Source organism: Coregonus clupeaformis, chromosome 36 (genome assembly GCF_020615455.1).
Source record: "Coregonus clupeaformis isolate EN_2021a chromosome 36, ASM2061545v1, whole genome shotgun sequence".
NCBI lineage: Eukaryota > Metazoa > Chordata > Actinopteri > Salmoniformes > Salmonidae > Coregonus > Coregonus clupeaformis.
In genome coordinates this window covers 28,950,291-28,965,793 of record NC_059227.1, presented here as the reverse complement: position 1 = coordinate 28,965,793, position 15,503 = coordinate 28,950,291, and the positions used below count along the sequence as shown (strand labels likewise).

The 15,503-nt window shown below is 41.6% G+C and overlaps 1 protein-coding gene across 9 annotated transcripts in view; it reads right to left on the bottom strand.

The window, feature by feature from the left end:
• LOC121552329 (protein 4.1) overlaps positions 1-6,111 on the bottom strand; it is an 85,627-nt gene extending 79,516 nt beyond the window's left edge. For all 9 annotated transcript variants that reach the window (XM_041865149.2, XM_041865158.2, XM_041865161.2 and 6 more), the window contains exon 1: positions 6,029-6,111. The gene's annotated coding sequence lies outside the window, so the exon portion shown is untranslated. The remainder of the gene's footprint in view (positions 1-6,028) is intronic.
• Between the last annotated feature and the right edge of the window lie 9,392 nt (positions 6,112-15,503).

Sequence of the window (15,503 nt, the reverse complement as noted above, 5' to 3'; positions counted from 1 at the left end):
TTTTTCATCATTGGTCCTAGGTCTTTTGCCTGATATCCCTCAGTCACTAGAAGTGTTATGTGAGGTTCTGTTCCTATTATCTGAAACCAGTTCTGTATAATATCAGATCCCTGGGCATCCTTAGTATCCCTGATTCGGTCCTCCATGGGTTCACTGGGTCCTGTGGAGCCTGTGTCTGAGACTGCTGCCATGCATCTGAGCTGGTGCCATTTCTTCGCCAATTGTCCTGCTGTGGTAGCCTAGGCAGCAACGGGTTGGTAGGACAATTCCTTCTTCTATGTCCTGATTGATTGCACCCCCAGCAAACATCATGTCCTCCATTTTGGCCACCCCCACCACCCTGGGCAACAATGCCTTCAGGTCTCCCGTCGCCAGCAGTTTCCCCATTGTTTGTTCTTCAAAACATTCTAATCAATTTTTCTGCTCCTTCATGCATGTTGGGCAGTCTAGTCACCAAGCCTTCCAGGTCCTGAGATCCCCAGGGCACATAATGGCCAGGGCACACTTTTGTCCCTTTTATCAAAATAGGGTATTGAGCCTTGTATCTTTCAGTTTTTTTATTGTCTCTGTCCCTTAATCTTTTTTCTGATTTCTCCATGTGAGCAAGTACTACCTCGCTTAGTTGTCACTATGGATTTGTTCCCTGCTTTTTCTTCCTGCTTTTTTAATTGTTTCTCTAGCCCCCTCTACTCTTGTTCAGAGGCAGCACAATTTTTTAATTCTTCATCATTACATCATCCCACTCACTTTGCCCGTCATAATCTCGTCCATTTTTTCCATAGTTTTCCAGTTCTGCTAACATGCCCCTCAGTTCTCCATAGCAGTCCATATCTAGTTTTTGTTCTCTTTTTTCTATTGGGGTGGAGGCCTGCTGCTTCACATTTCCTTCCATCTTTACATCTCATTTTATTTCCACCAGTCCTGTAACCTGAGGGTATTGTGCCCCTTGAATGTATGGTGGGGGTGCAATTAATTTTTACTTCTCTTTTTCTATTAATATCATTCTAACTTTAGCCATGCTTTCTCTCCACCCCTTGCCTTCCTCCCAAAACATTTTCAAAATCTCTTTTTCCTCTCTTCTTTCTTTTCTTCCCTTTATCATCTCCTGCTTTATAGTTTATTACTGTATCCATTTCCTCACACTGCCACATCAAACGTCCCTTCTTTTGGCCATTTTGATGCCAGGTTATCTTTCCCCATTTTCCAGAGATTTTTCCAATCTCTTCTTTATTCAATGAGAACCTTTTCTTTATTACTTCTATTGGTGTTCCTGCCATTTCTATTCCTTCTATTCTTGGTCTTCCTACCGCTAGTCTCAATTTTGTCTCAGTGTCCCTATCAGGATGTAAGGTTTAGTAGTATTTTCTTTGTTTTTCTCTTCTGTTTGTTCTTTTAGTATTTTTGCTCGTTTTGGAATAAACCACTGGACTTCTCTTAATACTACTCTAATTTTTCCTGTCTGTCCTTTCCTCTCTCAAAACCATATTCTTCTCCCAATGCCAGCCAAGGTTCAACTTGTCTATTGGTATTACTAGAAAGTATAGCCCTTTTTGATCTGCTAGCTCTTCAAGAGTTTTTCCAATTTTTTGTACTTTCCAGTTCCTTCCTACTATCCCGGCCTACTCCACATATGGCCACTTCTCCTGTGTTTCTTTTAGTATTATTTGTATTCTTTGTTCCCTTATTTCATCTCCCATTAAGGAACCACTCTTGCTCTCCTGTTCTTAGATATTTTCCCAGTGGTCCATTTAGCCTTGGTTTATTCGACCACACACTGTTTTCCCCTATCAGTATCCACATTAGTTTCCTCTTAAATATCCCTCCAGTTATATTGCAGCGATCTATGTTTTCCGTATCTACATTTTTGTATCCATTTTCTCATTCTGTGTACAGTGGGGAGAACAAGTATTTGATACACTGCCGATTTTGCAGGTTTTCCTACTTACAAAGCATGTAGAGGTCTGTAATTTTTATCATAGGTACACTTCAACTGTGAGAGACGGAATCTAAAACAAAAATCCTAGAAAACAACATGTATGATTTATTAAGTAATTACTTTGCTTTTAATTGACATGGAAAGCCCTTGCTGCAAAATCGGACTCCTGCAGATAATCTCTTTTTAACTATGTTTGGGAAGGTTCCAAGCCACAGGAACCCAAGCTAAGGGGAACAACCTCTTTTTCATCCTATCTGTTTCAAAGCAGGACAATTGCTAGGAGATGGCAAACTCCCCCTTTCCCCAGTAATGAGCAGAAAATGGCATTTATTGTGCCATTCAAAGGGCTGATAGATTTTCTCAGAAGCTGCACTTCGACATGGTGGCTTACTACTAGAGCAAGTAATTTCTGGTCACGGTTGACTTTTGTTTAGCTACAGCAATGAACCCAGCTTGTTGCAACCAAGTTCAGTTGAGAGAATTGTGTGGAGTTTTGAAGGTAACTGAATCAAAAGCCTTGTGTTGGATTGGAAAGGTCATCTTTGAAAAATGCTCAATATGAAACTGAGAATCAACAGAGTTGGTGTTCCACAGAGTGTGTGATCTTTATTTGTTGAGTGATTCCATAAGAGCCTAAACCATTGTGACAATCCCTGTGGAAAAACAGTGGCCAAGGCAGGATGTCGGGAACACAGTACTCTAAAAGCGGGATGTTCCCATAACCCTTCCGAATGGTTAAGCAATCTCTCTCACAGTGAGCAGCAGAATTAGGAGACTGAGTGACACGTAGAGTGGTCTGTTCCAACAGTAAGCTCACCACAAGACCCAATGTTGGAGTAAATCCCCACCTCACTTTTGTCCAATCACAATCTGAGGTACTTACCTGTAGTGACAGTATGAGGTTGACATTTCAGAGCTCTGGTATTTCTTCCTCCTTTGCAACAATTTAGAATTGGCATATCAGTTTTTGATCTGACAGCTGGCAATGGTGGCAATATGAAGCATTTTAATGGTTAGTGAGTCTACTCTGAGAAAGTAAAGTTGAAAGCCTACAACACAGATAAGTCCAACCACCACTAACATGTGGGGGAGGGGCAGGGTCGGTGAAGAGGCCTGCACATATGAGGACTACACACAATGTCATTCATGCTAAAGTACACAGAAGATGGAACAAGTTTCCAGTACTTCTGAGGTCCTGAACAGAGGAAAGGGGACACATGCCACCTCGTTGTAACTTGAAAGAGATAGCATCAGCTTTTGCCTGAAGTAGCCTAACGAATACCCTATGGTGGCCGCTTATATTTGTCCTATTTCACACATGTACAAGTGTGTATTCATGTGTGAATTGGAAATCTGTTTTTTGCATATCCCAACTCTCCCTGAGACACCCTTGGATAGTGGGGTCACAGCCAGGGTCTACCATCATCAACGGTGACCCTGGAGCAATTAGGGTTAAGTGCCTTGCTCAAGGGCACATCGGCAGATGTTTCCCTTGTCGGCTCCGGGATTCAAACTAGAGCCCAAGATATCTCAAGCAAGGCTGTCATTCCCATAGATTGTGTGTCCGGCGTGGCCCAAAAGCCCCAGACACAAAACCCAGGATTTGTTGTACCATAACTTCCCACTGAAATATTTAACAATTAAGTGTGTCTTAAAGACCTTGTTCAACTCTGTGCCACAGGAACATAGCATTCTTTCTAGTAAAAGTGGCCTAGCCTATCCCTAGACCCATTTACTAATAAAGCACAATAAACTAGAATAGCTGGCTGTTCAACAATTCAACCAGGGAACCCACCTACACTCAATAGGCCAACTACCAAACCTACTGCACTCTGACAAGGCACCAGTAGCTTCACACAATAACTCACTGTCCAGTGTACTGCCATGCTACCCACTGTCTGTAATTATGTGATAAGCAACCCCCCTAACAATTAACCATGTCTCATTAGGCCGTCTGACACAACAAGCCACAATGAGGCACTGTGTTCACTTTCATCCTTTCAAACAAGTGAACTTGCAAGTAATTTGCAGGCGGAAGTATTGACAAGTCATGAAGCATAACTTAGCATTGCATCTCATCATAAATGTCATGAGTATACTCTAAATGATGTTTAGGCCCAATGCTTGCTGGCATTACAGAGCACCATTTAACATCCAACACTCTCCTCCTGCAAACACGTAAAGTTTAATGTATGACTCAGAGTACACTTGGTCACCTGATGACACATCAACATGTACTGATGGGCAGCACATCTCAAAGCGGATTACCCGTAGTCTGGATTGTTAGGATTGCCATTGTTTTATCCATTTCATTCAGTGGATCCAAATTAAAACGATTGGTCATGTGGATGGGTAACTATAGGCAACATGTCAGCCTCTAATTAAACCAATATGATTCAGGGAATAACTAAATAACTGCAACATTAGCATAGTTTTCTGACCATGATATAATGTATTCAAATATAAGTTGTTGCAACTGTGTGGGCTACAAGGGAGTTTAAAACTCAATGCCATTTCTTTACTGCAGGAATTGACAAACACATGGATTATGGTTTAGGTTAAAGGGAGGGGCGGGTGGGGGCTACCACTATAGTTATGCTTTGGGTGAAGTTTTAATTACACTTGGCTCTCCTCCAATGCAGCTTGTCCTGCCACAAGTCTACACGTGAAGCGTTCCCTTGAGGTGAAGGCAAGCCATCTGTATGCTATGGATTTGGTTGGAAGTGTCACACAGATACAACACAGAGAGACCAGAGAGGGATGGGAGAGAGAAAATAATACTCAACGTTCCAGATTCATGACCTTACCAAGTTCCAAAACATCATAGCTACTACTTTAATTTTTAGTGACCGTCCATCCTACAGCCACAACAAAAGAAAGATGGAGCCAGGAGGGGGCACAAACGTGTATAGCAATGTTGAAACAAAACACATGGACATTTTAGAAAGCATAGCGTTTGTTATCCGCTAGCTTTCTGCTTTGCTAATGAAATCAAACAAACAAACTGTGGCAGTGGGTCGCTGACCGCACGTGCCGTTTCTGCACTCATGACTCCTTTCGAAAGCTTGTATCAGGATTTGAGTGAGTCACTGTAAAGAAAGCCAAGTAACGGATAGATAAGTTTATTCATTGCGGTATGTCTAACAATGACAACTTTTTACGATGATTGTAGTTAACATTGGCTAGCTAACAACAATTCTCAATCAGCCATCTCATCAATTATCGATGGTGCAGTATTCGCTCGTGAGTTGTGCTGCTAACATTGGCACTCTCTCGCTTTAGTGTTCTCTGCAAGCTATATAGTTGGTATAATTTACCCTAGCAAACCAAAATATAGCTGGGCATATCCTGAAACACATAGCTAATGACGTCGATAACTAACATTAACTAGAGAAACTTGCAGGAGCTTCCAACAAATGGAAGCTCCTGCAGCCAATGCACGCACACACATGGTTATAGAAAAGGGTTGATGATTAGCTACCCCTTGTTTATATAGTTACGGCATGCATGTTTCACAGAGTCAAATTTAGCGAGCAAGCCAGCTGTCTTTTGTAAAATGTTAGGTGGCACTTGAGAGAACCAAGTAGCTAATTGACAGTCATTGATTTTAAATCAGCCAGCTAACTGAACCAGTAACGTATCTCTGCATGAAACCTCTAACGCCCAGAAAGAAAGTTCCGATTCAAACTCCCATTCTCCAGTTCTGCACGCGTTATATGCAGTTTCGCTGGACAACAACTAGTATCTTAATTTACTCCAGTTACGGCCAGTATAAACTTCCAGAAAGGGTCGGACTATATAAACATTAACAAGCAACCGAAAAAATGCCTATTCGACAAGGAACAGATGGAGATGCTCCAATACTTACCACATAAATTGAGTTTTTTAGCTGCATGGCTTGCTAGCTTACCAGTTAACTAATTCATACCAGCGAAAAGCATTTTGAAATGTTTTATGACTTTACCACATAGCATTGCTAACTATCTAGCAGGCTACAATGATGTAAATAGCGTTTTAAAAGCACTGATTTGTTAACCTCACTTATCAATCTACCAATTGTGTGCAAATTAGGTAGCACCATAATCAACTTACCTGATGCAGTTCAGATGAAATAAGAAACACTTTTACAACGTGGTCCAGTGAAAATGTGCTCTGGCGAACCTCCTAAAATTGAAATTCCCAGACCAAAATCTGTCGATAATACACTAGCTCCGCCCAGTACAAAGAAAAGCATGTGCCTCTCCAATTTAATTGGCTTAGGCATTTTACAAGTATCAGAGAATGCATTGTGATTGGTTCCTCTACCAGTCTGTAAATGTAGGCGTGTTCTATTGGTGGCCTAAAATGATTTACATATTGTGTTAGGCGTGAAGTGGCTCCCACTACTGAAAATATATTGTAATTGCAATGTTTTTCGATTTACAGTAGTATCCAATGATATTTGGACGCGCTAGAAGACCAGTACTTAAAGCCTTTAGTCATATCCTTATTCTACTCCTCCTCTGTTCCTCTGGTGATGTAGAGGCTAACCCAGGCCCTGCAGCCCCCAATATCACTCCTACTCCCCAGGAGCTATCATTTGTTGACTTCTGTAACCGTAAAAGCCTTGGTTTTCTGCACGTAAATATCAGAAGCCTCCTTCCTAAGTTTGAGTTATTCACTGCGTTAGCACACTCCGCCAACCCTGATGTTCTAGCAGTGTCTGAATCCTGGCTTAGGAAGGCCACCAAAAATTCTGAAATTTCCATCCCCAACTATAACATTTTCCGTCTAGATAGAACTGCCAAAGGGGGTGGAGTTGCAATCTCCTGCAGAGCTCTATCATACTATCCAGGTCTGTGCCCAAACAGTTTGAGCTTCTACTTCTAAAATCCACCTTTCCAGAAATAAGTCTCTCACTGTTGCCGCTTGCTACAGACCCCCCTCAGCCCCCAGCTGTGCCCTGGACACCATATGTGAATGTATTGCCCCCCATCTATCCTCAGAGTTCGTACTGCTTGGTGACCTAAATTGGGATATGCTTAACACCCCGGCCATCCTACAATCTAAACTAGATGCCCTCAATCTCACACAAATTATCAACGAACCTACCAGGTACAACCCTAAATCCGTAAACATGGGGAACCCTCATAGATATCATCCTGACTAACTTACCCTCTAAATACACCTCCGCTGTCTTCAACCAGGATCTCAGCGATCACTGCCTTATTGCCTGCGTCCGTAACGGGTCCGCGGTCAAACGACCACCCCTCATCACTGTCAAACGCTCCCTAAAACACTTCAGCGAGCAGGCCTTCCTAATTGACCTGGCCCAGGTATCCTGGATGGATATAGATCTCATTCCGTCAGTAGAGGATGCCTGGTTGTTCTTTAAAAGTAATTTCCTCTCAATCTTAAATAAACATGCCCCATTCAAAAATACAGAACTAAGAACAGATATAGCCCCTGGTTCTCCTCAGACTTGACTGCCCTTGACCAGCACAAAAACATCCTGTGGCGTACTGCATTAGCATCAAATAGCCCCCGCGATAAGCAACTTTTCAGGGAAGTTAGGAACCAATATACACAAGCAGTTAGGAAAGCAAAGGCTAACTTTTTCAAACAGAAATTTGCATCCTGTAGCACTAACTCCAAAAAGTTTTGGGACACTGTAAAGTCCATGGAGAATAAGAGCACTTCCTCCCACCTGCCCACTGCACTGAGGCTAGGAAACACTATCACCACCGATAAATCTACAATCATCGAGAATTTCAACAAGCATTTTGCTACGGCTGGCCATGCTTTCCACCTGGCTACCACTACCCCGGCCACCAGCTCTGCACCCTCCCTGCAACTTGCCCATGCCCCCCGCTTCTCCTTCACACAAATCCAGACAGCTGATGTTCTGATAGAGCTGCAAAATCTGGACCCCTACAAATCATCTGGGCTAGACAATCTGGACCCTTTCTTTCTAAAACTAGCCGCCGAAATTGTCGCAACCCCTATTACTAGCCTGTTCAACCTCTCTTTCGTAACGTCTGAGATCCCCAGAGATTGGAAAGCTGCCGTGGTCATCCCCCTCTTCAAAGGGGGTGACACTCTAGATCCAAATTGTTACAGACCTATATCCATCCTGCCCTGCCTTTCGAAAGTTTTTGAAAGCCAAGTTAACAAACAGATCACTAACCATTTCGAATCCCACCGTACCTTCTCCGCTATGCAATCTGGTTTCCGAGCTGGTCATGGGTGCACTTCAGCCACGCTCAAGGTCCTAAATGATATTATAACCGCGATCGATAATAGACAGTACTGTGCAGCCGTCTTCATCGACCTGGCCAAGGCTTTCGACTCTGTCAACCACCGCATTCTTATTGGCAGACTAAATAGCCTTGGTTTCTCAAATGACTGCCTCGCCTGGTTCACCAACTACTTCTCAGATAGAGTTCAATGTGTCAAATCGGAGGGCCTGTTGTCTGGACCTATGGCAGTCTCTATGGGGGTGCCACAGGGTTCAATTCTTGGGCCGACTCTTTTCTCCGTGTATACCAATGATGTCGCTCTTGCTGCTGGTGACTCTCAGATCCACCTCTACGCAGACGACACCATTTTGTATACATCTGGCCCTTCATTTGACACTGTGTTAACAAACCTCCAAATGAGCTTCAATGCCATACAACACTCCTTCAGTAGCCTCCAACTGCTCTTAAACACTAGTAAAACTAAATGCATGCTCTTCAATCGAACGCTGCTGGCACCCGCCCACCCGACTAGAATCACTACTCTCGACGGGTCTGACCTAGAGTATGTGGACAACTACAAATACCTAGGTGTCTGGTTAGACTGTAAACTCTCCTTCCAGACTCACATTAAGAATCTCCAATCCAAAGTTAAATCTAGAATCGGTTTCCTATTTCGCAACAAAGCCTCCTTCACTCATGCTGCCAAACATGCCCTCGTAAAACTGACTATCCTACCGATCCTTGACTTCGGCAATGTCATTTACAAAATAGCCTCCAACACTCTACTCAGCAAATTGGATGTAGTCTATCACAGTGCCATCCGTTTTGTCTCCAAAGCCCCATTTACTACCCACCACTGTGACCTGTACGCTCTTGTTGGCTGGTCCTCACTACATATTCGTCGCCAAACCCACTGGCTCCAGGCCATCTATAAATCACTGCTAGGCAAATCCCCGCCTTATCTTAGCTCATTGGTCACCATAGCAACACCCACCCGTAGTATGCGCTCCAGCAGGTATATCTCACTGGTCATCCCCAAAGCCAACACCTCCTTTGGCCGCCATTCCTTCCAGTTCTCTGCTGCCAATGACTGGAACAAATTGCAAAAATCTCTGAAGCTAGAGACACTTATCTCCCTCACTAACTTTAAGCATCAGTTGTCAGAGCACCTTACCGATCACTGCACCTGTACACTGCCCATCTGAAATTAGCCCGCCCAACTACCTCATCCCTATATTGTTATTTATTTTGCTCATTTGCACCCCAGTATCTCTATTTGCACATCATCTCTTGCACATCTATCATTCCAGTGTTAATACTAATTGTAATTATTTTGCACTATAGCCTATTTATTGCCTTACCTCCATAACTTGCTACATTTGCACACACTGTATATAATTTTTCTGTTGTATTTTTGACTTTATGTTTTGTTTTACCCCATATGTAACTCTGTGTTGTTGTTTTTATCGCACTGCTTTGCTTTATCTTGGCCAGGTCGCAGTTGTAAATGAGAACTTGTTCTCAACTGGCTTACCTGGTTAAATAATGGTTAAATAAATTTAAAAAAAATAAATAATTGGTTGAAATATTGCCTTTCAGTTTCTTTTGGAAATGAATGTGGAGCAGAAACAACACAGGATCATTTTGATCTGGACAGACTAAACATTTTTTTAAAGACTCAATTTAGTATCACAGACCACAGTGTCATATGTTCAAGTTCAACAACAGAAGCATCAGATGAAGTATATCAACAGCTTTACTTGGCAAAACAAATAAAGAATGGACCACCTTGCTGCAAGGTTGTGCATCAGCACACACATCACAACCATTAGCACTTTCAGTTGCCATCAAATAACCATTACAGATCAGATATTCGGTTGTGGGCACTGAGGATCAATAGATACCATTACAGGTCTAGGAGGTTGAGCGTTCATTATTAATGCTTGATTGCCTCTTATAGTATGCTTGTAACTAAATGGATCGATGGCCTTGTCTTTGTTTATAACCTTAACATAGACATGCTAGTACTTAATGCACAAGGTACATTAAGTTACTTACTGGTACATTGCCACTGTGTTGTACTTCATAATAGGACTGTGTTACGGAGGTCTAAAGGGTCACTCACAACACTGTCATGTGATAGGGTCATATGTCAAAAGGCCTACATCAAACCATGATGAAACCAAAACCAACATCTTAATTTCAGCCAACCAAATAATACATATAAAGTAGGCTGAGGAATCACATTTAAAATATTTTTTTTGTCAGAAGGTTTTGAAAGGTCAATTTCAAATATGATTAAAGCACAAATGTAAAACATTTATCTTTCTTCACACATCAAAGTAAAAGTAACTTCCAACTCACCAGCAGAAGATGACCATAATCCCAGTTGAGAGGCACATCCACCGATTCATCCCAAGAGATACAGGTGCATAATAAAAGCAAAGGGAGAATTAGGCCTATAATTCATTTCATAGTTTCATATGCTTTCAGAGGTTGAGCAACATAAGATCACACCCATATACTGTAGACTTTACATTTTACATTTTTAGTCACTTAGCAGACGCTCTTATCCAGAGCACCTTACAGTTAGTGAGTGCATACATTTTTCATACTGGCCCCCCGTGGGAATCGAACCCACAACCCTGGCGTTGCAAGCTAGCCAACTAGCATCCAGGATCCAAACAACCGGTTTTATAACATTGCATTGCCTCTGGTTATTGAAAGAAATGTCCAAGACTGGTCTATTTATGTATGCTGTAGGCCTATGTATTTGTTTAGTCTGTTTCATTAAAATATGTTTCCACCCCGTTTCGAACCGGGGACCTTTCGCGTGTGAGACGAACGTGATAACCACTACACTACGGAAACAGACAGAAAAGGACAGAAGTCATGGATAATATTAGGAATGCCCACAAGTCTACCACCCATAATATCCCAACTGGAGTACCACAGTAAGAGCAATAACATCCATAAAAACCAGCGGTCAAACAGGGAAATGGTTCCAACTGTTCTTCCACCATTCATTTTCCCCATAGGTGTTTCTTGTAGGCTTACCCTGGCATGGTAACTGTGTAAATCTCTCTAGGACAAAGCGGCTTCCATAAACACATTCGCCTGTATTTACCCCCCAAAAATGAAACGCTAATTAGCTGCTAATGTGGCTATCATAAAGAACTACAAATGCCATGATGATCTGGACGAGACTGCCGAATCGAGGCAAAGGTAAGAATCTCTGGATTAACTATCTAATGTTAGCTAAATGAAGTAATGAATAAATTGGCTACATTTCTTTAAATGGACAATTCTGTGAACTGTCTTGTACAAGTTTTAAATTGACACAATACCTGTTAGCAAAGGTGTCAGCTAGATATGAAGTGCAGGAGCTTGCAGGGATTTGTAGTTTTGCATGATGTCTACTTTGATGCTAATTAGCATTTTCGAATCTGAGCGTAATACAGCCAAATACATTGACACAAGTCACCTTGTCCGAGAGAGATTTACATGGTTATCAAAACGTCACGCCAGGGTAAGCCTACACGAAACACAGCCCTTATTTTAAGTGTTTCTAAAATCCCCTATGAGAGAAATTAATGGTGGAAAAAACGGTTGGAACCATTTCCCTGCTTGACCGCCAGGTTTCATGGGTATTATAACACCTCCACTGTGGGGCTCTATGAGCTCTAAGGCCCAGATTCTGACCCGAGTTAAGCATGCCTAAATGGAACGTAATTCCCTCTGTATGCGCTTTTCTCTCTATGCGGATTCTGACCTTGAACTTAAGCATGAGAATAGCCTGCTATTCACCCACTATTCATTTGACGTGGAGCTCAAATAAATGAAGTTGTGGCGGAGGTTTGTCTACAGATTCACCTTTACCCGTGAGGAAACCATCAATAAGGTTGAGTGAACCTGCCGGTTCCAAGTGGAAAAAGCATCTACTTTCTTTTATCCAATAGAAATAACAGCATTCTCCATGCACTGTAATTTATAAATTGATAAGAGCTATTGATAAGAGCTAGATAAATGAGTAATCCGTTTGGAGAAGGGGATTGCAAATACACATAGCAATTGTTTTAGATGAATTGTCCTTATGATCCCTGGTGACGAATGTGAAACCAGCCATATGGAAGCAAACTGAAATTCATATCAACATGACATGTATTGCAGCCCCTTTTCCACAGTCAAATTGGATATAAATAGCTGTGCAGGCGGCTCCCACCCGGTTACGTAACCCTGCACCTTAGAGGCTGCTGCCCTATATACATAGATTTGAAATCACTGGCCACTTTAATAATGGAACACTAGTCACTTTAATAATGTTTACATATTTTTGCTTTACTCATCTCATATGTATATACTGTATTCTATTCTACTGTATTTTAGTCTATGCCACTCCGACATTGCTCGTCCAAATATTTATTTATATATTTCTTAATTCAATTTTTTTACTTGTAGATTTGTTTGTATTGTTGTGAATTGTTAGATATCACTGCACTGTTGGAGCTAGAAACACAAGCATTTCACTACACCCGCAATAACATCTGCTAAACATGTGTATGTGACCAATAACATTTGATTTGATTTGATTAGCTGGTTAGAAAGGAATTTTAATTGTGTGCCATCATAATTTGCGTAGATGAAATTTGGAGACCCAATCTATAGGCTTCTGTAGGGCTGAACCTGCCGAGTTGATGTATGCGCTTTACTTTAAAACGAGAAGTAAGAGAGAAATGATGTACCTCAATAGTTTTTCCTGTTTAAGCCACAGATGATCAATTACAGTCAGATAAATCCTAGTTCCAGTTGATTAGCATGATATGTGCAGCGATACTACCAGGGAATCAAACTGTCCTCTCTTAGAGGTTGCTCTAGGTTAATAACATTACCTGTGGTAGAAGAGCTAGGTCAGGTTCGCCTTTGATGAGGCAAATTCCAGTAGATCTAGGTCCCCTTACTACTGACCAATGAGGAGGGCTAGTGTTAAAGGAAACAGTGGATTAAGAGGGAGAGAGAATAAGTACTTGGAGCAGTGACTGTCACACTCTGTGTACACGTAAATCCTCTTGATGCTATCTTGGGGCTGAGTCTTGAACACAGTCAGCCTGGTTCAAAATACTATTTATAAGGCAGTGTTTGACTGATGATTGAGATGACAGTAACTGCTCTCTTCATAACCTTTTCATGCAATAGCCTCTCTGTAATGTCATAAATGGATTCCATGACGCAGGATGACTTTGCGGTGTACAGGTGCATGACAGTGGAGCCGATTGAATGACTCAAGTGCCATGAATTTTAATCCTCCACTTTATAATCTGTTTTATGACTGCACGCACATGCCTTTAATGACTGGCATTCAGTACATACCGCAATCAATTACACATCTTTGAGATGATTATGTACATTTCAAGAATATTTCTGTGTAAGAATAGGTCTTTTGTTTTTTGTGAAACACAAAGCTACAATTTACATGTAAAACATCTTAAAATGGTGGTCCTATGAATGATAGCTGTTGTATAACATTGCACCCCAATTTTAATTATTCTATTTACTATGAAAAATGCATCAACAAAACATGCTCTGTAACCTGATCCTTAGTTCCTGTGGTACACATATCCTGGAGGAAGGAACTTTGAGCAAATATAAGCGTTTCAGATTCTCACTCACCTCAGAGATTGTGTACTTAAACTGACATAGGCACCAAGGGTTAAGATGGGAAGATAGGCACTCCAGGCGTTCACCTGTCTGCTTTTGTTCAGTTCAAGAACGAGTCGCCAATCTGGTCCTGCTATTACACCTGTTCCCTTTTTGTGATAGCAGGTATCTCCCCCACAACCTGAAACCAAATCCAGTGGTGTACAGTTACAAAACACAAACAAAGGCATGAACGGTAGAGGGAAGAACATACATGAGCCTTTTTTTTTCAAGGCATTGTTTGTTCTGCAAACAATACAGGTGTTACCTGAGGAGAGGATGGTGAACAAGGAAGAAGTACTGTGGTGTACTTTTAAAAGATTGAATGGAAATGTAATGTTAATGAACGTTTTTTAATATCATATTTCAATACTGTATAAGCTCAATGTTGCATAATGACAAACTACTGGCTTGTTTAGAGATCTGCCCTTCACTTCAAAGTGTGTGACGTCTGTCTTTATTACAGGAAGGTGTATATTATGTATTGATTTAATCAATATTTTCCTGCCAGTTATTTAAATACATGAAGAAAAGAGACATACAGTTATAAGAACTCTATTCTATCTATTTTGTGTTTCGTTTGTTCTAGGGCTGGGTTGGGTGGTGTACACTAGGCCATCTACACAGCATGTGTGCGTTACCATCTCCCGAGGTCCTCCGTTACTATAAAGGGTGTGGCCTAGTCTAATTTAGGCTAACAGGGCATAAACGGATACTCTATCACCACCTGCTGCTGGCTATTTGTTTTCAGGAAGTACCAGTACACAGGCACAGAAAGGTGATTGACAACTCTCAAAATGTAGTGACACATTTTTGCTCTGAATTTAGCTGAAGGAAAATTATCTTGTAAATACCTTTTCTATTGTTGATGATCACAAGTTTACTGGAGAACGGAGACCAAGTAGAGACTTTCGGACAAGGTGGATAATTGTATAATATAAGGCAGTTTATTCAGAGGTAAAGATATCTGTAAATCGCGTGCACGGACCCGTTCGTCAACCTCGTAGGGAGATATCTGAGAGCGAGCCCCTAAACATTGTGTGCTGACATTTTATACAATAAAATAAAGTAGGTTGATTCTAGTAGTTCTGATCTTCTGATTGGTCCTGATGAGTTGGTCGAGGTCACCTCCATTGCATTGGCTCTGAGTCGGGTTCTCTGTCTTCAGATGTTCAGCCTAAGAGAAGGGGGTTTTTGTGTGTGTGTGTGCTTAACAATGATGATGTGTGTGTGTGTGTGTGTGTGTATGTGTGTGTGTGTGTGTGTGTGTATGTGTGTGTATGTTTAACAATGATGATGTGTGTGTGTGTGTGCGTGTGTGTATGTGTGTGTGTGTGTGTGTGTGTGTATGTGTGTGTATGTTTAACAATGATGATGTGTGTGTGTGTGTGTGTGTGTGTGTGTGTGTGTGTGTGTGTGTGTGTGTGTGTGTGTGTGTGTGGGGGTGTGTGTGTGTATGTCCTCAGAGCAAGAAGTCGTGAGTTGGGAGAACTGAGAGACCTATGGCGTGGGTGTTGTCCATAGCCACCTGCTGATAAGGCCGACAAGATAGAAGTCTTTGTGCATTGTATTAAATACAAAGGCCCAACACAAGATGGGTCATGCACAAGATTTTAGTCAGACCAAGCTATAACATTATATATTTACTACGACAC